This window comes from Pinus tabuliformis, chromosome 8 (genome assembly GCF_031772625.1).
Source record: "Pinus tabuliformis cultivar Carrire ecotype Pingquan chromosome 8, CPIR1, whole genome shotgun sequence".
Lineage (NCBI taxonomy): Eukaryota > Viridiplantae > Streptophyta > Pinopsida > Pinales > Pinaceae > Pinus > Pinus tabuliformis.
Window position 1 is genome coordinate 322,306,323 of NC_142294.1, and position 22,773 is coordinate 322,329,095.

Sequence of the window (22,773 nt, forward strand, 5' to 3'; positions counted from 1 at the left end):
TCCTTATCCACTTTGATCTTGCTTTTGGAAACAATGTGTCCGAGAAAGTTCCCCTCAGACACTACGAATACGCTCTTTTTGGGATTCAAGGAAATCTTGTATCTCGTGTCGCTCAAATATTTTCTTTAGATGGCATATGTGGTCTTCTCGTCTTCTTGAGAACACAGTCACATCATCAAGTTATACCACTCAACTCTCTTTGATGATTCTGCGAAAAGCGATGTCCATGGTGCTTTGAAAGGTTGCACTTGCATTTACAAGCCCAAACGATATTTGTCTGTACATAAACATGCTCCACTTGGTACAGAAAGTAGTCTTAATTCTATTAGGTTCTGCTACCAAAACCTGATTGTATCCTGATAAACCACTGAAAAGAGAAAACATCTGTACCCCAGATACTATTTCCAGAATGTGGTGCATAGACGGCACAGGGTGGTTGTCATTGTTTGAGGCATGGTTCACGTTCCAAAAATCAACGCATAAGTGGATTTCCACATACTTCTTGCATACAGGAACATGGTTTGAAACATATGTGGAATGATGAAATTTTTATATGATCTGTGCATCCAACAACTTGGTGAGCTCTTTCTGTATGAGGGGTTCAAGTGACGGGTGTACCTTCCTTGGCTTTTGCTGATATGGCTTGACCCCTTCTTTGATCGGGATGATGCGTTCGATGATATGCATGTCATATGTTTTCAGATCATCATACGTCCATGTGAACACATCTCAGTACTATTTGAACAAGCGGATAGAGGCTTTCCACTCTTTCTCTGTGTAGCATGTACCAATATTGACAAACTTCGGATCTTGTTTTGTTTTGAGGTTGATCAGTTCATGCATCATGGTGGAACTATGGATCTTGTTGTTCCTTTGCCCCTAAAAACATTCTTGCAAGTCATAAAGCTTTTCCTGTTGGAATTATGGAATTATGGACATGTGTTGTACTTGATGGCAACCCTCTCATAGACAAACATCTCTCTTATATATGCCAAAGAAGCAGTTATCGGGAGCCATTGAGCCATTGGGAACTTATCGGAGCAATAGAGGCGCAGTCTCATATATAAAGAGCTTATCGGGAGGAATCGGGCCTATATAACCCTTGGATGCATGCTTAATCACTATCAGGAGTCACCAGGCCATATATGCATGCTTTAACTCTATCGGGAGTTGTTCGGGCGATCAAATCCCATATATGCATTCATTAATACTATCGGGAGGTGTTTGGGCGCTTAAAACCCATATATATATATATGTATTACATAATAAACAATAGCATGTATGCATTTCCCCCTCTCGGCGGATAAACATAGTTATATGTGTTAATTCATGTATTTTGGCATATATGCGCATCGGTGGTTCGGGTATGTAACACCGTTGAAACCTTTGATTGCATTGGACCCGACGGCATATCACTTTTGGTTTATAATAATATCGCATCCGCAATATATCGCAATGCATAAAGGGTTGCCCACCCCAATCCCCCGATTGCGATAAGAGGTGGCGGACCTGATGGAAGCATTAAAGGCAGCATATATTAACATCGCATCTGCAGTAAGCGCCCATTTTATAAAGGCTTCCCACATCTAATTGCCGATAGCGATAAAAGGAGTGGACCCGATATATATATATATATATATATATATATATATATATATATATATATATATATATATAGGCTGGTTAATGGGCATGTTGCATCCGATCCATCGGATCAGCCATCGGAAAATAGATGATGTTATACAACGATAAGGAGCGGAACCGATATATTATTTTTATGGGGGCATTAAGTTTAAAGTCAGCCTTTTGTTTTTTGGACTTGTTTTTCGCTTTCCCGCTATTTTTATCACTTAAATCATCGGTCAAAGCAAGCAAGCCTCAGGATTTCGGATCCTCTGGTTTCGACTCATGGTTTTATCAAAAACATGACTATATAAGAAGAAAATAGATCCTTTGGCAAAGCATCGATCATGAATTGAAGATCTTAAGGGAGAATTGATTGGCATTCTTGTGATTGGTTAAGGAGCAATTGCTGAACCTAAATAAAGGAGAATGCACGCAGAACAAAGCAAAGGATTGCAGGCTTGAAGTTCAGACATTTCATCGAGAGAAATTGCATTGCTTCGGCTGTATTGCAGTTCAGTAGTAGCATAAGAGCAGCCAACCGCAGGGTTTCTTTTAAGCAGCAGTCATTCTTTAACTCTGATATAGCCTCCTCTGCTGTTCGCTAAAGGATTCTGGGTGCGCATATTGGGTCTATCTTGTGTCTAGCTTCTGGGTCCACTGTTATATGTATATCCTCTGCATTGTGTTCTGATTTCGGCATAAACAACCTCTATTTTTAATGGGTGACCAGATCGAGCATTTATTTATATTTTGATCTAGTGCTTGGGTTGGCACTTGGGTGACTTTGGAAGATCTGTCGTATAAATAAAATATATATTGATCTGATGCTTGGGTAATTCTGAAGATTTGTTTATACTTGATGACCATTTGATCTTCTTGGATCCAGTCTGAAAATTAATGAAACATGGTCCTTGAACGAAGTAGGGGGTTGTAGCTCCCTTCCAGGAGAGACTGGAAAACTAGAGAGGGTTGTAGCTCTCTGCAGGTTGCAGCCTGCGTACTGGTAAAGGACTGCACCAATACAAATTCATTGTAAAAGAAATTCTATTTGAAATAAGATAGAGACATATTGCAGGAGGTGGTTTTCACCCACATTGGGTTTCCACCTTGTATCTGGTGTTCCGTTGTGTGACAATCTGTTTTTAACTGTTTTTGTTCATCATTTTATGGTACTGACATACAAGTTAATTATCAATTTCGGAAGAATAATTTAAAGCATAAATCTGGATGGTTTATTGAAAAGAAATTAATAACACTGATTCACCCCCCCTCTCAGTATTATTTCCAACAATTGGTATCAGAGCAGGTCCTTCAGAAGAAGCTTGATCGCTCGAAGGAAGATCATTCATCATGAGCAACTACGAGAGGGAAGCATCAATCAGGCCACCAATTTTTGATGGGACAAACTTCGTTTATTGGAAGGTAAGAGTTACTGCCTATCTTCAATCTCTTGGTACAAAACTCTGGGATATCATAGATACATGGTATACTTTTCCATCAGCAACTCCTACAGATCGAGCTGAGAAGAAGAAATATGAAACAAATGCAAAGGCGTTTAATACTCTATTAGGATGCCTATCTCAATCAGAATTTGTCAAGGTAATGCAGTTTAAATCCGCAAAAGAGATATGGGACAAGATTGCTCTGAGCTATGAAGGAGATGATCAGGTAAAATGAGCAAAACTTCAAACCCTCAGGATTCAGTATGAAAATCTCAGGATGTATAATGATGAAAGTGTGGCTAACTATTCTCTTCGTGTAGATGAGATTTTTAATTGTATGAAAAATTTGGGTGAAGTAATAAAAGAGGCTGTTGTGGTTGAAAAAGTTCTAAGATTTTTGTCCCCTAGGTTTGAATCTAAAGTTTCTGCAATAGAAGAAAAAGAGAATCTACAAAGCCTTAAAATGTCACAGCTGCACGGAATTCTATCTGCTTATGAAATGAGGAAAGGAGGTCCATCAGACAGGAGAGAAGCTGCCTTCAAGGCTTCAGGTAAAGTCGAGTACCATGAGTTAGGACACGTGTCAGAAGAAGAAGAAGAATCAAATTTTGTCAGAAATCTTCAACGGGGTACTGGACGGTTCCGAGGTAAGTTACTTTTCAAATGCTTTTCTTGTGGAAGAGTGGGTCACTATGCTACCAAATGTCCTCACAAGGATAAGATTGACAAAGGGAAGGAACCTGTTAGATGGAACAAGAAACAGAATGCAAATAAGAAAAGCTATTACACTCATGAAGATAGTGATGGACTTTCAAATAGTGATGAAGATGAACGAGGTAATGAGTATAAAATTTTAATGGCTTTTGAAGATGATGACTACATGGATGCTATAGATGTAGAAGGTTTTTATGAAGAGATGTCTAATCTCAAAATTTGCTTAGAAGAGAGAAATGCGATTATTGATTCTCTGCAATGTCAACTGGATGAAAGGGAAAAACATCTTGGAAAATTGGAATGTGAGATTGTTGGTCTTAGAAAGGAGATTGAGAAAACAAAAGCTATTAATCTTAAATTTGTTAAAGGATCTAAAACTCTAGATGAGATTATCAATGTGCAACGTTCTCCACTAATCAAGACGGGTCTAGGATGTAATGGAGAAACATCTCAAGTATCCACCTCCAAAAGTTATCTTGATGCAGCAAGGAGGAGAGAGCAAAGGCCTAATAGAAATCATCAGGTAAATCAGGGAGAGTTTACATCAAGAACGAACAAAGATTATCAAGAAAATCGGGGGCAAGCTACCTTAAGGACAAATAGAAGCTACAATCAACCACAGGTAAAATCTTCCCAGTTTGCCTCAAGAATGAATGTCAGTAGAAACTACAATCAGATGGATGATAGATTTGATAATCGTAGGAGTTTCTTCAATAGCCAACGTTTCTCTTGCCATAACTTTGGGCACAAAGTAGCTCAATGTGTTGCCTATAAGACAATCATGACTAGAGAAGCTCAAAAACAAAGGAATATGACTGGAATCACGAAAAGGACTTATAACAATTTTTCGGCCCTTGAAAATGAAGTTGAATGTTCTATTTGTAATAACTTCGGTCATGAAGATTCTGAATGCAGGAGCAGGTTTTGGAAGACCACTCAGAAGGAACAAACCGCAAATTCCAGAACATGGAGAATGAAGGAACCACAACCAGAAAGATGTGGGATAGCTTTTTATGCAGAAGGACAGGAAAATCTATGGTATATCGACAACAGATGTTCGAAGCATATGACAGGGGATAAAGAAAAACTTGAATCATATACTGCATTAGAAAAGGGAAAGAAGGTTTCTTTTGGAAACGATACCCCTGCAGCCATAAAAGGAAAAGGCACTGCTCAGTTGAAAGAAAAGGTCAAAGCTGGAAATGTTTTGTATGTTGATGGCCTGAAGCATAATCTATTGAGTGTTATTCAGATGTGCGATCAAGGAACCGAGGTAATATTTCGATCAAATGAATGTAGTGTTCGTGATCTTGATACAGGAAAAACAGTGATCAAAGGCAGAAGAACTCCAAATAATCTATACATATTTGAAGAAGGACAACAATAATGCTATTTGAGCAAGGATGATGAACACTGGTTATGGCACCAGAGGTTGGGGCATCTAAGATTTTCACAAATAAGGAAAGCATCCAAATACCAGGCAGTTCGTGGTCTTCCAGATATCAAAATTCTAGACAACACCATATGCAAATCATGTGAGTTTGGTAAGCAATTCAGAACTAACTTTCCTGAGAAGGAAGGATCAGCTAACAAGCCTCTTGAGCTAGTCCATGCAGATGTATGTGGTCCATTTAGGACAAGGACACCTTGAGGAGAAGAATACTTGATATTATTCATTGCCGACTTCTCTAGGTTTGTTTGGTTAGGACTTATGAAGCACAAAGACGAAGCATTCGAAAAATTCAAATCCTTTAAAGCCTTGGCTAAAAATGAATTAGATTACAAAATTAAGTGCCTCAGGTCCGACAGAGGTGGGGAGTTTACCTCAAATGAATTTTTCGATTTCTGTGAAGAACATGAAATAAGAAGGGAATTCTCTACAGCTAGGACTCCTTAGCAAAATGGAGTAGTGGAAAGGATGAAAAGAACAGTCCAACAAATGGCTTGTGCTATGCTTGATGAGTTTGGAACTCCCGCAACCTTCTGGGGTGAAGCTGCATTTGCTGTGGTTGTTATTCTCAACAAAACAAATGGCCGAGTGAACATCACTCAAACTCCGCATGAGCTTTGGTATGGTGAGACTCCTTCCGTAAAGCACTTCAAAATTTTTGGGAGCAAATGCTATATTAAGAATACTGATGAACAGCTTGGCAAAATTGAGCCTAGAGCAGACAAAGGCATTCTCCTTGGTTATTCTCCTCACAGCAAAGCATATAAGTGTTACAATAAGAGACTTGGAAGAATTGTTGACAACATTGATGTAGTGGTTGATGAAAAGGGATACATTCCTAGGCAAGTAAGGTATGAAAATATCGAAGAAGATGAAGACTACCCTCCAAATCAGACCAATGATGAAGAAAAAGAACCTCAAGAGGCACCCGAAGAACAGATAATGATAGAAGAGAAGAATCCATCCAGGTATGTACAGAAGAATCATCCAGAATCTCAAATTTTGGGACAAAAAGAGGCAGGCATACAAACAATAAGATCAACTGCAGAAGCTTCAAGCTATTTGGTGTTACTCTCCTCCACTGAACCACAAAATCTAAGAGAGGCATGCAAGGATGAATGTTGGGTCAAGGCAATGGATGAAGAACTTGAACAGATCGAAAAGAACAACACTTGGGAGTTGGTTCCTAGACCAAAGGATAAGAATGTCATAGGAACACAATGGATTTTCAAAAATAAGTTGAACGAAAATGGGGAGGTAATTAGAAACAACGCAAGACTGGTGTGTAAAGGGTATGCCCAACAAGAAGGAATAGATTTTGAAGAAACCTTTGCTCCTGTTGCAAGACTTGAGGCCATCCGAATGTTCCTTGCTCTCTCAAGCTTTCCAAAGTTCAAAGTTTTTCAAATGGATGTGAAATCAGCTTTTCTAAATGGACACTTAGAAGAAGAAGTATACATTGAGCAGCCAGATGGTTTCATTCTTGGGAATGATCCAAATCTTGTATGCAGATTGAAAAAGGCTCTCTATGGTCTTAAACAGGCTCCAAGGGCTTGGTACTACCATTTGGACAAATATCTTCATCAACAAGGCTTTTCAAAAGGATTAGCAGATATCAATCTTTATATAAAAATTGAAAATGACAAATTGCTAATACTTGTTGTGTATGTAGATGATATTATCTTTGGCAGCAATGAAGAAGCTATGAGTCAAAGCTTTGCCTTGGTAATGCAGAAAGAATTCGAAATGTCCTTGCTAGGAGAACTGACATACTTCCTTGGATTGCAAATCCAACGAAATGAAGACGATATCTTCTTGTCTCAAACAAAGTATCTCAAGCAGATTTTGAAGAAGTATGGCATGGAAGATTCAAAACCAGTATGTACCCCCATGGTTACAGGATGCAGTCTTAGTGCGAATGATGAATCAACAGCAGTTCATCAACCAACCTACAGATCTATGATTGGAAGTATACTTTATTTGACAGGTACCCGACCAGACATCATGCATGTAGTGGGAATAGTTGGAAGATTTCAGGCCAATCCTAAGGAAGCTCATCTTCAGGCAGTTAAGAGAATCTTCAAATATCTTCAAGGTACTCAAAACTATGGCTTATGGTATCCTAGAAACACAGATCTCACACTCCATGCTTACACAGATGCAGATTGGGCCGGAAGTGTGGATGACAGGAAGAGCACAAGTGGTGGTGCTTTCTTTATGGGTTCCAGACTAGTATCATGTTTCAACAAGAAACAGAGTTCAATTGCCTTATCTACAGCTGAAGCAGAATATGTGGCTGCTGCATCTTGTTGCACTCAACTTCTTTGGATGATGCAGACCTTGCAAGATTTTCAAATCACTTGTAATCCACCTATCTCCATCTTATGTGATAATACAAGTACAATCAGCATTTCAAAGAACCCAGTCATGCATTCAAAAACCAAGTACATACCGATCAAGTATCATTTTCTCAGGGAACAAGTGCTTGAACAAAAGGTCAAGTTGGAATATGTTTCTTCTAAGGAACAAGTGGTTGATATATTTACCAAACCAATTCCCAGGGAAACTTTTTAATACCTCAGGAAAAAGCTGGGGGTTGTCGATGCATCATCCTGTTGTTAATTCTCATATTGGCACTTGTACGCGAGGTTCTTATGGGGTATACGTGTACAAGGTTCAGGGGGAGCATAATTCATTGTTTGCATTATAGTATTACAGAAAGAGTAATACGTTCTTGGTTGTCTCAATATCCATGGCAATAAAGGTGCCGATTTCAATTAGCGGCACTAGCTGAAGGGAAAAACAGGGCGGTCTCTGTATTATACGTAGCCAGAATAGCTCGCCTTTCTGTCATAAAGAACATGGTGTCGCCAACTGCTGTGGAATGAAATGGTTGCTAGAAAATTCTGAAGTTGATGTCACTTTCAGAATCCGAATCATAATCAGGCGGAACAGGTTCTCAGGGGGAGAAATCAGGAGGAGCAAGCTCTCAGGGGGAGAAATAGTCAGGAGAAGCAGATATCCGCCCTTTCCCCTTGATGACAAAGGGGGAGAGTGCTTTTTGGTCGGTATTGTTGCCATCAAGTCCAAAGGGGGGGATTGTTGGCATTATGGCATTATGGACATGTGTTGTAATTGATGGCAACCCTCTCATAGACGAACATCTCTCTTATATATGCCAAAGAAGCAGTTATCGGGAGCCAGCTTTTTGGTCGGTATTGTTGCCATCAAGTCCAAAGGGGGAGATTGTTGGCATTATGGCATTATGGACATGTGTTGTACTTGATGGCAACCCTCTCATAGACGAACATCTCTCTTATATATGCCAAAGAAGCAGCTATCAGGAGCCATTGAGCCATTGGGAGATTATCGGAGCAATAGAGGCACAATCTCACACATAAAGAGCTTATCAGGAGGAATCGGGCCTATATAACCCTTGGATGCATGCTTAATCACTATCGGGAGTCATCAGGCCATATATCCATGCTTTAACTCTATCGGGAGTCATCAGGCCATATATCCATGCTTTAACTCTATCGGGAGTTGTTCGGGCGATCAAATCCCATATATGCATTCATTAATACTATCAGGAGGTGTTTGGGCACTTAAAACCCATATATATATGTATTACATAATAAACAATAACATGTATCCATTTCCCCCTCTCGGCGGATAAACACAGTTATATGTGTTAATTCATGTATTTCGACATATATGCTCATCGGTGGTTTGGGTATGTAACACCGTTGAAACATCCGATTGCATTGGACCCAATGGCATATCGCTTTTGCTTATAATAATATCGCATCCGTAGTATATTGCAATGCATAAAGGGTTGCCCACCCCAATCCTCCGATTGCGATAAGAGGTGGTGGACTCGATGGAAGCATTAAAGGCAACATATATTAACATCGCATCCACGGTAATCGCCCATTTTATAAAGGCTTCTCACGTCTAATCACCGATAGCGATAAAAGGAGGGGACCCTATATATATATATATATATATATAAAACATGGTTAATGGGCATGTCGCATCCAATCCATCGGATCAGAAGTCGGGAATAAGCCATGATACGGGCATGCATTGTTAGCGATGAGGAGCGGACCCGATATATATATATATATAGGCTGGTTAATGGGCATGTCGCATCCGATCCATCGGATCGGCCATCGAAAAATAGACGATGTTATACAGCGATAAGGAGCGGACCCGATATATTATTGTTATGGGGGCATTAAGTTTAAAGTCCGTCTTTTTCTGTTTGGACTTGTTTTTCGCTTTCCTGCTATTTTGATCACTTAAATCATCGGTCAAAGCAAGCGAGCCTTAGGATTTCGGATCCTATGGTTTCGAGTCATGGTTTTATCAAAAGCATGACTATATAAGAAGAAAAGAGATCCTTTGGCAAAGCATCGATCATGAATTGAAGATCTTAAGGGAGAATTGATTGGTATTCTTGTGATCGGTTAAGGAGCAATTACTGAACCTAAATCAAGGAGAATGCACGCAGAACAAAGCAAAGGATCGCAGGCTTGAAGTTCAGACATTTCATCGAGAGAAATTGCATTGCTTCAGCTGTATTGCAGTTCAGTAAGTAGCATAAGAGCAGCAAACCGCAGGGTTTCTTTTAAGCAGCAGTCATTCTTTAACTCTGATATAGCCTCCTCTGTTGTTCGCTAAAGGATTCTGGGTGCGCATATTGGGTCTGTCTTGTGTATAGCTTCTGGGTGCACTGTTATATGTATATCCTCTGCATTGTGTTCTGATTTTGGCATAAACAACCTTTGTTTTTAATGGGTGACCAGATCGAGCATTTATTTATATTTTGATCTAGTGCTTGGGTTGGCGCTTGGGTGACTTTGGAAGATCTTATGTATAAAGAAAATATATATTGATTTGATGCTTGGTTAATTCTGAAGATTTGTTTATACTTGTTGACCATTTGATCTTCTTGGATCTAGTCTGAAAATTAATGAAACGTGGTCCTTGAATGAAGTAGGGGGTTGTAGCTCCCTTCCAGGAGAGACTGGAAAACGAGAGAGGGTTGTAGCTCTCTGCAGGTTGCAGCCTGCATACTAGTAAAGGACTGCACCAATACAAATTCATTGTAAAAGAAATTCTATTTGAAAGAAGATAGAGACATATTGTAGCAGGTGGTTTTCACCCACATTGGGTTTCCACCTTATATCTGGTGTTCCGTTGTGTGACAATCTGTTTTTAACTGTTCTTGTTCATCATTTTATGGTACTGACATACAAGTTAATTATCAATTTCGGAAGAATAATTTAAAGCATAAATCTAGATGGTTTATTGAGAAGAAATTAATAATATTATTTCACCCCCCCCCCCCCCTTAGTATTATTTCCAACATTTCCAATGTTGCCACACCTTTTGTGATAAGGTGGCCTTTCTTGTTACCATCTTCTGCTTGAAGAGAGTACTTGTGCTCGTCATCATCTATCATTGCATCTTTGAAGACGTTAGTGTTGGCCATGAAATGCGGTATCTATTGATCATCATTAAACACGTGCAAATTAGTTATGTTGTCTAAGATAGATGGTTTGTAAAAAATTTCAATACTAAATCTATCCGTAATCGTTGACATTCTCGAAGCTACATTTTCCAAGGCATTGGAAGCTACACTACACGTACGTGGTACAACAATGATGTTAAAAAATTGGAAGTTAGAGATTAGTTGCCATGCCTCTTGCTGGTAAATTTTGTTATTCAGTGAAAAATAGTGAATGGTGGTACATACCTGCTATACCACTACCTCTGAATCACCTACCACTTTGAGTGCGACCACATTGAGGCTGATGGATTTCTGCAAGCCTAACATGAGTGCTTCATACTCAGCAATGTTTTTCGTGCACTCGAACTCCAAGTGAATTGAAACCAGATGCTTCCTATTGTAAGGGTTGATCAATACACACTTGACTCCTAAGTCATCATGTGTCTTTAATAAATCAAAGTACATGGTCCACAACTTGTTTGTACACGTTCCGTTGGACGTGCAAGTACTGCTTCTACTACTGTTGCGACTGCTGCTGCTACTACTAATACAATGTACTATACATGTTTCATTACCATCAGTTGGGCAAGGAAGGAGTCCAAACTACGTGTCTGGTGCTGTTGGAGTTGGTCATGCAGGTTAACACCCCAATGCTATTCCCAGGAGGCAGTTGTTGAACATAATTTTTGCGAAGGCCAAATGTCCATTCTTGCCGTTAAGGGGAGTGTCATTGTGCTTCATATACCTCTCGGATAACACCCGGATTTGGGTTCATTTTCCCTTCTATGGAAGCAACATGTGAAGCCACTCTGTATCAAAGTACCCATCCAGCTTGATGGACCAGTCTCTGCTAAGTAGTAGACTGTATGCTTTTGGTAGGTCCACAATAAATATGTTGATGCATTGGTGGACTCGACTATCATCAGATAGTCGGATGATCATTTCTCGTAGTTCACCAATGGCTGGTACCGATGTTCAATCAAGTTGGATGATTCACGCGGATGTCTCACTCCATTGTGCATTGATCTTTTTCGCAATGGAGAGCGACATGACATTGGCTTCCACGCCGGAATCAACCAAGTAGTTGGGAACATTGCAGTTAAAAATTTCAAATGATAGCAAGAATGGAGGGTAGCCTAAGTTTTGTTCTTCCATCCGAAGTGTGTTGATCACAATAGAAAGTGATCTAGGAGGTGTGCTTGCTTCCTTTCTGGTAGAGGCTGTGCTATCCATTGTTGTCTGGCACAATGTGCACTGCAATATGTCTCGCTAACTCTAGATCTTAGCTAACTTGAACAAATTGATGTTTTTTCTAGTTTTCTTCATGTCATCTACAATGTTGTATTCGAGAGGTGGTAGAATCAATGAGGTGTTCGAGGTAGAACGAATGTTCGCGTTGTCCGAGAGAGTGTTTTACAGTTTGCTAATCATGGGTGTACTCTTGACTGTCGCTGTCTTCCTAGACTTTTTTTGTGTCTTTTGCTTTGGGGCAGCAGGTGGATCAACCTTCCTCATCAGCAGTCTCATCTTTCCTTGTACTTCCCCAAGTGTAGGGGGATCCCCTGTACTCCTGATATTGTAATGATCCTTTTTCTTTTGGGGCTGCTTCTAGGTGTTTGTCCTTAGCATTGCTTGTGAGCACTGATATGCATTAACTACATGCACAAAACTTGATTCTTCATCAGGTGAAATACCTTCATCATTATCTCTGTCATGTGGCTACTCCTACATACTTCTCTCTGCATCGAATGTATGACTGTATACTGAATTTACAACTCGCTTCCAGTCCGAACAACATTTCCCGAGGTGATGTTCTTTATGGAATGAACATAATGGGGATCTGTGGACTATTTGACATTAAACACAAAGCTCTATGTAGTTTTTGGATGGTATCGATTGCTGCCTGATGAGCTCCTTGCATGTCTTTGCCTGGGCTAATGGTTGCTTGTAGATGTGCCTATTTTCTGTTGTTTAAGCTCGGACACTTCCATTGTCAAGTTATTGACAAGGTGACTGAGGGTTTCAATATCATTTTCTTCCTTGTATCTACCCTTGCTCGCCATTTCTTGGGACTTTCTTATCATGTATATGGAGTCCTTTGCTGGTGCATCATCCTTGATGGCTCCAATTGTGCATAGGTCTTTCTCAACAGCAATAGCCTCATTGTAATTTTCCAAGATTTTTGGTTCCGCAGCTCGTTTGACGAACTGCGCAATGCTGGTCGGAAGTGCGGACGTGTAGTAATGAACAGTGATGGAGTCATGAGTTTGGTGTCCGCTGCAAATTTGTTAAACATGCATGTAAACCTATGATTGAAGTCTTTTACTTTTTCTTCTCCCTCCATCTTCAGGATTCCCAATTCTTTGAGTAGCATAGCTGTGGTTTTGTCATCAACAAACTTTTCAAGGAACATGCGTTTGAATGCACCCCAGTTCTATATGGAGTTTGGTGGAAGGCTATGATACCATGCAGCTGCATGACTGTCCAAGGTACATGGAAACAATCTGCATGCTATGCCATCATACCATACCTCAAAGGTTTGCAGTTGCAGGTAGAAGTTGTCCAGATGGTCTTTTTCCTTTACTGCATTGTCAGGGTTGAACTTGATGTTCATTCTCTCTGCTCACTTCGGCATCTTGTGCAAGACACCTAGGAGAGCCAATGGTCCCTGAGTCATCCATTCCAGATTTTGGTCAGCCATCTCTTCTTCTTCTTCGTCCTCATCCTCTCTTTCAGAATCTAATGGTTCCAACTTTGAGTTTATTGGTTCATCTTTGCCTTCACTTCTTCCGTTTCCTTCCTCTCTGCCTCTTGTACCGAAGTCTCATCACAAGATCACAAGGGTATCTCGTTCCCCTTTTCGGAAGACCATAGGTTCCTCTCCTTCTTCAATAGCTTCTCCCAGACCTTCAAGTGTGGGAAGAACCGCTTCTTCCACAGATGATACAACAACCCCTATGGGAGTGGCTTTTAGCTTCCTTGATGCGTATGGAAGATGGTGTATTCTTGGGATCAGTACGACTACTTTTACAAACTAGTGGGTGACGGGATGGATGAAGCGAAGTTGATGATATGGAATTTCTTGTTCATTCCTGGGAGGTGAGAAGTAACCAACTTTAGAGTTGTGCATAGGTGATAAGGATTGCGAGTTACTGCCTTGAATAGATGGTTGATGAGTGAGTGTGAGAGGATGTTTAGCCATATACAACTGGTTTCCCTCCTTATAACACCAGAAATGTTGACGGTGTTGGACCCGTCATCATTCAGGGGATCACCTTGGTATGAGGTCCCAACTAGACCTCACAACGTTTGGTGTGGGAGTCACATCTGGTATGATGACCCAGTTGCCATTATCTTAAAGATTTTTCCCAGCTCTTGCTTTTCAGGATAGGAGAGTGGTCTACTTTGTCCTCGAGAAGTGAGGTTCACGTGCCTGGTGATTGCTAGTGTCACTTGTGTCAGTTGTTCTTTCACTATAGAGGGAGAGGGTGGGAGTGAGTGTGAAGTTGGGTGGGATGAATCCCCAACTCTCTTAGGAACACACAACACAATAGGATGTGCACAAATTCCAGAAGAACAATCCACACGGATGCAGTAGTCATAACACACAAGGGAAGATAACATGTACAACACTCATCGGATGAGTCCACATGAGTGTAATGGTTTTTATAGTAAGTTTTATGTGAAAGGTATGTTTGATGTCTAGGGAGGTAACCAGCACAGGCAACACAATGTTAACAACATATACAACACATTTTCATTAACATATATGTATTACCACAAGTGAGTGAGTTAAAGTGTTAAACATAGGTTAAAGCAACATGCAATACAAGTGTTCAATATTAGTCTTACAATAGTTACAATACATGTGTGAAAATGTGCTGGCCTATTAGCAGGCTTCTAAATTAAGTGAAAGTTCCACGACACATCGTTACACCATACATCACTAACCCCGTGGGCAGGGCGTTGGAGCCATAACTTACTCAAAGAAAAAATTACAAACTCTCAAGGCTATGTGGGAGGAGGTAAGATTAAAATTCCTTTCATGTACAAATGAGGGGGTATTTATATCCAAGGGTGAAACTGGCCATTGTGGTTGTTCGACTACCCTCATGACCGTTTGACTTCATTGATTTCGACTTTACATGAATCTTCATACAACAAGTGGGTCTCTTGGACTTCCATGTTAAATTACATTGATTGACATTATGGCCCATAGTAGAGATGTGGATGACATGACCCATGACATGACTCGACATGGTAGTGCTGGTACATTTGTGCTACTGCTTGTGTGCATGTCAAGTTGCGCTGTTGTTGGGTGATGGAAGAACTTGATTTTCACTTGATGTTTCTTTCACACAATGATCCTTGCTTGTATAATGGAAGGCTTGATAGGTTTGTCCGTTCGTGAAAAGTGCATGTTCGTCCATCTGCCCATCAACCTGTCCTTGAAGACATCTTGCATGTTTGCTCATTCGTCCATCCATGAACACATATTTGCATGATCATCCATTCGCAAGCACATCTCTTCACATCCATCGTTTGTTTGTTCATTGGTGAACTTTTCCATCTACATGTGCTCCCTCTATTCATCCCATTTGTCGTCACACCATGTTTGTTTGTGTAGTTGTAGCTGCAGTCACTCATGATGAGATGACATCAAATCCAAAAACCTCCTATTCTACCATGATACATGATAATCTCAAATGCAGATGATGGGGAGAGGTAATAAGGTTGTGAGGCAGGATGGAGGCTCTGGGCACTGCTAAAGAAAAATGTGCAATAGCCACTGGGGGATGAATATGGTCAATTTGGATCGACAGTGATTGTTCGGAGGGTCTCACTCAACTTGAGGACAAAAATACGTAGTTTTTGGGAGGAAGAATTTGGGCCACGGGAAAGTTGTGCAGCAAAAATATGCGAAATTTCTGGAACAAGTGGGCAGTGAGAGCTTGGCAGCTAAAACTGCGCAATTCCTGGAGAGAATTGATAGCTATCTTCTGGGATGATGGCACAAAAACTGTGTAATTCCTAAGGGGATACAACAGTCAGTTGTTGGGTCACTAGTAGCAAAAACTGCACAATTCCTGGAGGGAAATGGCAGTCAGCTGCTGGCAAGAAAAACTGCGTTGATGCTAGGAGGATGGCCTGCTAATCACCTCTGTGTAGTTTTTGAGTTGAGCGGATTGCTGGGCAGCAGAGGACTTGCTCATGAAAACTGCATAATTTCTTGGTGAGCAGTCACTCGACTGTCAGGATGTCTTGCTGGAAAATCTATACAATTTTCTGAGGGAGATAGGGACGAGCACTGGGTGTCTGTCCGATTTGTTTGTGCAATTGTCCCAGTTAGCAAAGCAAGAAATTTTTGTAGCCTCTGTGCAATTTTTTAGGAGAGTCAATCTCAGAGTGGTTGCCGGGTCAAACTCTCCAGTTGACTAGCATGAAGGTTGATTGATTTGCTTGCGAGCAACATAACTTGAAATTACTTGCTTAGTGCTTCTGCGTTGTTCTCAGTGAGAGTCAATCAAGTCGATGATGGGGTAAAGTTCTGGCTGTCAGAGGGGCATCTAGTCATCAGAACTTCAACAAAAATGACTAAGTGTGTGAGTGAGTGGGAAGGTGCATATGTGATCTTTCGAACACACACTTACATGACTTGAGGATGAGACGACTCGAACCATCCAGACATGAATGTTCAACATCACTGACCGACGGTGTAAGTGACAAGCGCAACACTTGTGATTGATCATTGGTCGACCATGACAACGTTTGCACGACACTGTAAGTGACTCCGTGTGTGAGTGCAACAGATGTTTACATAGCTAACACAACAAGTAGACACAAATTGAAGACATTGAGTATAACCAAAACATGGCCGCAAGCATGACATTGAAATCAACATGCAAAAATCTTGCGCAAAATGATCAACCAAGGTGGGTGCAAAGACTCACACAAGCTCACGAAGTGAACTTGAGTGTGTGCAATCATCAAGTGAAACTCTAGAGGGAGGCTTCAGAATTGGATGCAGGCCAAAATTTGGAGTGTGATTGTAGCCGCTACAATAGTTCCTTACACAAAGGATGAAAAGGCAAAAATTTAGTGGTTCATAAGCTTTCATATACTCTACTTCAAGGATCAAATTGAGTATGATAACCCTAAGCCTATGGATGGCGTTATCTAAAAATCAAGGATTTGATACCAGCAAGAAAAATAGAAGAGTGATAACTTGAAATCCTAGCTTAATAAAAAGAAAGAGCAAGCAAAGAAAAGAAGGGAGGAAAAATTGGACAGTTTAAGAAAAGTGGCAATGATAGAAAAATCATAGCTTTAATAAGAATAATGGTTAGGCCCAAAAGTCACAAGTACATACCCAGATTAGGACCATGAAAACTAAATCCAGTAAGGGACTTAATGGGAAAGATAAAGAGCATTTAAAATGATGGGGTAGTGGTGAACAACACCTTTTACAAAACTTCCCTTATAATACAAAATCAATACAACACCTTTAGAAGGTTCAGGAGGCCTCCACCATCAAATATGTAGCCAGAAAAATTCTGCGCATTAACACAACTTTGGAGGAGTGAGAGGCAGAGAACCAATCCACCATACTGGAAATACAAGGTCCTATCCTTGACCAATATATTTTTTCATTAATTTGTTGTGGTGCCAACAAAAGTTATGTTAGACCTAAAGTATTAAAAATTTGTAAATTACTGTTTCAAGAACATAGAATTTCGTAACTGGTTCAGGTAGCTATGGGTGCAAAAAGGAGGGTCACTAGATGGGTTAAAGCCTACTCAATTATGTTGAATGGGAAATAGAACACATTCAATTTAAGTTTGTTTCCATTAGTCTCTTACAACATCATGATAGGCATGAATTGGATGAAAATTTCCCATAAGCACTTATTAGCTGTCTTTAGAAAATAATTACATACATGACTGATAGTGGTGAAGCTGAAGTTATAAGAGGCACACCCAGAATTCTTTCGATAGGTCAAATATCAACATTATTATTGAGGAAATAAGTTTAAAAGGTGTGTCAAACCTTTTCCATAAAAGTATAATGTCAACCTCAATAAAAGATGACTAAGTTATTAGAAGAATTGGCAGTGGTGAGAAATTGCCAAGATATATTTAAGGATGAGATCCCTGGACTACCTCCCAAGAGGGAAATAGATTTCTCCATAGAACTCATGCTACGAGCAGCACTATTATCCAACTTTACTTACCGAATGAATGTACCAAAACTTATGGAATTGAAACTAAATTGCAAAAATTAATGAGTAAATGGTATAATAGGCCTAGCGTGTCCCCAAGGGATGCATGGTTCCTTTTCGTTAAGAGAAAAGGTGGAACGATCATGTTGTGCATTGACTATCACTATCTAAATAAGTTAACAATTTTAAATAAATACCCTCTTTCCCAGTATTGATGATCTTTTGGACAAAGTTATGGGACCTGTTAGCACTCTAGGAAACTCTCCTAGGTTGTAGCTCAGAGATGCCTGGCAACATATAATCTTCAATATTGTTCTCAGAACTATTGGAATGGATGATGGTTTGGATCAAGTGAGATGACCATTTCAGCTCTATTCCCACTCAAGGCATGCATGAACACTCTCAACAACACAAGGCTTTAAACCACTAATGCTCAATAGTTTATAGATTTAATGGATAAATGGAGAATACTAATTGTATCAACATATTACATATATAAACATAAATGAATGACTAGATACAGGTAGAAAAAGAGAATACTGACTATATTTGCAGATGCATATATGACCACATATGAATGGTTAGCTATAGGAAGAAAATAAGCTTGCAAATCTAAGTTATCAAAGCAGAGATAAGATGACAGTTATCTGGCCTTAGACACAAAGGAAACATGAAAAAACTGTTCTAGTGCAAACATAGAACAACAGAGAGAACGGATGTTGAACATATAATGGAAAAAGAAGCTTATATTGGTTAGAATGAATATGAGAATCTTGAATGAATAGAGGAGGAATAATTTACAAAAGTTGAACCTCTATTACTTCTTAATTTAAACTATTTATAACATCTTTACAATGCTCCTGAGATCTAATAGGCTTAGAGTCTTAATCTGCCTGATATGTATTTTTAACTGGTTTGATGCCCTGAAGACAAGCATGGCTTAGAATTTTTTCCTCCTTCTGATACAGGAATAGCGACTTTCAGATATTTTGGCTACTTGTTGCGTTGTCTAGGAGTTCTCCTATGCTAGAGAGGCTCGATGATGTTTGTTAGTGTGGTTGTTGCACTGTTGGAGCTCCCTAAACTTTTTGTTTCATGTTGCAGCATGTTGTGGCCCTTCTCTTTTCCCTTTCTGGGCTCTGTTTCCTGGAAAATTGTATCATGGGTGCTGTTATATGGTGAAATAGCTCTTGGGGCCTTTGTGTTTCCCTTTAAACTGCAAACCATGACTGTTTTGGTTATAAACAGCGAAACACTGCGACACTGCTAATTCTCGCCAAACACTGTGTATTTTCGACTTCAAAATGTCCTAAAACATGGTTTATTTATACATCAAGTCTGCCTTGTCACCATTGCAAGTCGCATTCAGCCTGGCTTGTGTATTTCCTTTATATAACGAGATATGAAAAAACACTACAAAATTGATAAGAAATGCTTTGGACGGACTTCAAATTTCATCTATTCCACTTCCCAGACCCTTTTGGGTTTGGGCTTTATTGCTATTGGAAATGGGCAAAGGTTCCATCGTATTTCATTTAAACAATGAAAACACACAAAAACATTAAAAATGGGCCTTCCTTGGACTTGAAAATATATCCATTTTTCTTCCTAAAACCCTTTCGGGTCCGGGTTTTATCGCATCAGCGCTATCCCTGTTTCCCTTTGTGTTTTATTACATAACAAAATATACGGGAAATACATTAAAATGGCATGGACGTGGACTTCAAATATTATCTAACATTGTAACACACAACCGTCGAGTCTGGTTATCGCATTGCAAATACGTATGTGCATAAGCCCCGCCCGTGATATATTTCCGATGCGACACAGCGATGCGATCCGATTGGAATCATTGATCACTCAATGCTCAGGCCTTATATATATATAGAATATGCTTCTCGTCGATGTGACCCGACGATCCGATCATCAGTGATCACTGATCAGTGGTGTCATGCGCTTGCCTTATGTTTGTCCCCTCTACTTGGCCGATTCTGATTAGCTGCCTAGATCTGGGCCGTTGATATGCCATATCTAACGGTGGTTGTTCCTTCTCTATTTAAGCCTACATTTGCAAGTTTTTTACTATTTTCCTTTGGTTTTTCGCCTCCCGATAGTGATTTCCAGCCCTTCCAAGGGCTTTCCTCCCTTACTCATTTCGACGAAAGGATGATTTTTGAGCATTTTTGAAGACTAAGGGAGTGCCTTAGAGTATATATGGATCCCTTGGGATGAGTTTTAAGAAACTTTGAATATTTGTAGCACATGTATGGACCCAATTTTGGTCCTTTTGTCAGTGAAGCTAACATTGGCTCCTTTTGGGGATGAAGTCCTCCCTTTGAGGTTTCAAGAACCATAGATCAATGCCTTTCCTATAAAACAAAAATTAAATCTTCCTTCTAGGGTTCCATTGGGCATGGGGTCTATTTAGCATAAACATAAAAACTGGAACAAAAACATATTTACAATACAAAGGCTTTAAGGCCTTAAATGAAATAAAGCTTCAAGAACTACCCATTTACTAGGCTACCAAAAGTATCTCCCCCTTCCAGATTGTGCAGGATGAATGTATTGTTGTGCTGAACTTGAGCGATAACAAAAGGACCTATCCACAAGGAGTCAAACTTGCCATGATTACCTCTCTTTTCCTTAAATGCATCCCATTTAGGCACCCAATCGCCAACTTGGAAATTGTCCACTTTTGCCTTCCTGTCAAAGGTTTCTTTGATTGCCTTCTGATGAGCCTCTGAATTCTCAACCAGCTTCTCTCTCACCTGATGTAGTTCAACCAAGTTATTCATTCTTCTTACCATATATTTCTCCTCATCTTGGTCTTCTTGCAAGAATTTAGCCACAGGGAGAATGAGCTAGGTGGGGAAGACAACATCAGCACCATAAACCAGTTTGAATGGAGAATTCCCTATAGACTTTTTGATGGTAATTGTCAGCCCATAGTGCAAATTTCAGCTTGGAATCCCAGCTCTTTTTGTTGTCCTCTAACAGCTTTTTGATTACCCTTACTAGACTTTTGTTAGATGATTCTGCTAGGCCATTTCCTTGAGGATAATATGAGGTAGAATGCACCACTTGAATGCCCATGGATTCAATCATGTCCACCACTTATTTTGCTTTGAAATCTGCTGTGTTATCAGTGACTAGTTTGGTTGGAAAACCAAATCTAGTGAAAATATTCTCATTTAAGAATTTTATGACAACTTGGTGATTGGAATTCTTAGTGGGTATAGCCTCAACCCACTTGGTAAAATAATCAGTGACTACTAAGATCCATTTTTGTTGGCCACTGGAATGTGGGTTGATCTCACCTATAAAGTCCAAGCCCCACTATTGAAAGGGACCATTGACATGTATTGGCTTTAAGGGCAGAGATTTTAGTTGTTGTCTACCTGCAAACCTCTGACACTTGTCACAAGCTTTTACAAAATAAAACACATCAAAGAACAAGGTAGGCCAATAATATCCAACCCTCAAGATTTTGTGAGCTGTGGTTTTCCAATAATGATGCCCTCCATAGATGCTAGAATGGAACTCATGCATGACTTCCACAAATTGTTCTTTATCTAAACACCTCAAGAGGATTCCTGATGGGTCTTTCCAATAAAGCAGATTTTTATCAATATAGAATTTGGCTGATCTGAGTTTAATAGCACGATCTTGACTTGAGCTAAGCCCTGAAGGGACTTCTAGCTTTTGCAAAAAAATGAACTATGATGTAATACCATTCACATGTGGCTAGATTTTCAGCCAAAGACTGATTCCGCTCTTGCTCTTCTGCTGCTCCCTCTGCCTGCTCATAATCTGAATTCATACTCATGGAATTTATGTCTAACAAGCTACAATTCTCTTCAGCCATAATTTTAGCCAAGCCCTGGCCTTTGAAAAGCTTAGTGGGCTTCACCTCTATGTTAAATTCTATGAATTTTGCAATCCATTTAGCTCTCTTCCCATCAATATTTGGTTGTGTTAAGACATCTTTTACCGAGGATCAAGGTACATATGCAACCACTTTGGAATGAAGAATATAAATTATGAATGCTTTTAAATATTTTATGAGAGCATAAGCTTGTTTTTCAATAATTCAACATCCCTTAGAGTTTCGCTGAAAAAGGCCATGGGGTGCTCTATGCCTTCATCATTTTTCTACAACAAAACTACTACAAGTGTTTCATAAGAGGCAAAAGAGAATATGCAAAACTCCTTGGTGTAATCTAGGCTGATTAAAGGGGGAGCTTCCATGATAGCTTGCTTGAAGGCTTCAAAAGAGCTTCTTGAAGCCTCTGTCCATTTTATTTCTACTCCTTTCTTTAGCATGGAAGTGATGTGCTTTACAAGCTCTGCAAAGATTGGAATGAACGCCCTTACGAAGTTAATCTTACCCAAGAAGGATTGAATGTCCCTTTTTGACCTTGGGATGGACAATGTTTGAATGGCTTGAACCCTTGCTGGATCAATCTTCACACCTTCAGCAGAAACAATATGTCCTAGAAGTTTTCCTTCTTCTAGAGAAAACTCTGATTTCTTTCCATTGACTTCAATTCCAAACTGTTTGCACATTATGAAGAGCTTATTCAAATGATGTAAATGGTCTTTGTGGTTGCTAGAGAATACTGTTATGTCATCAAGATAAATAGGAACAAACTTGTCTTTCTCTCCCACAAAGGCTATGTCCATGGCCCTCTGAAAGGTAGTCCCAACATTCATCAGTCCGAAAGGCATCTTGGAGTATATTAAAGTGCCCCAAGGACTAGTGAAGGTGGTCTTTTCCTAATCTTTAGGATGTACAACTATCTGA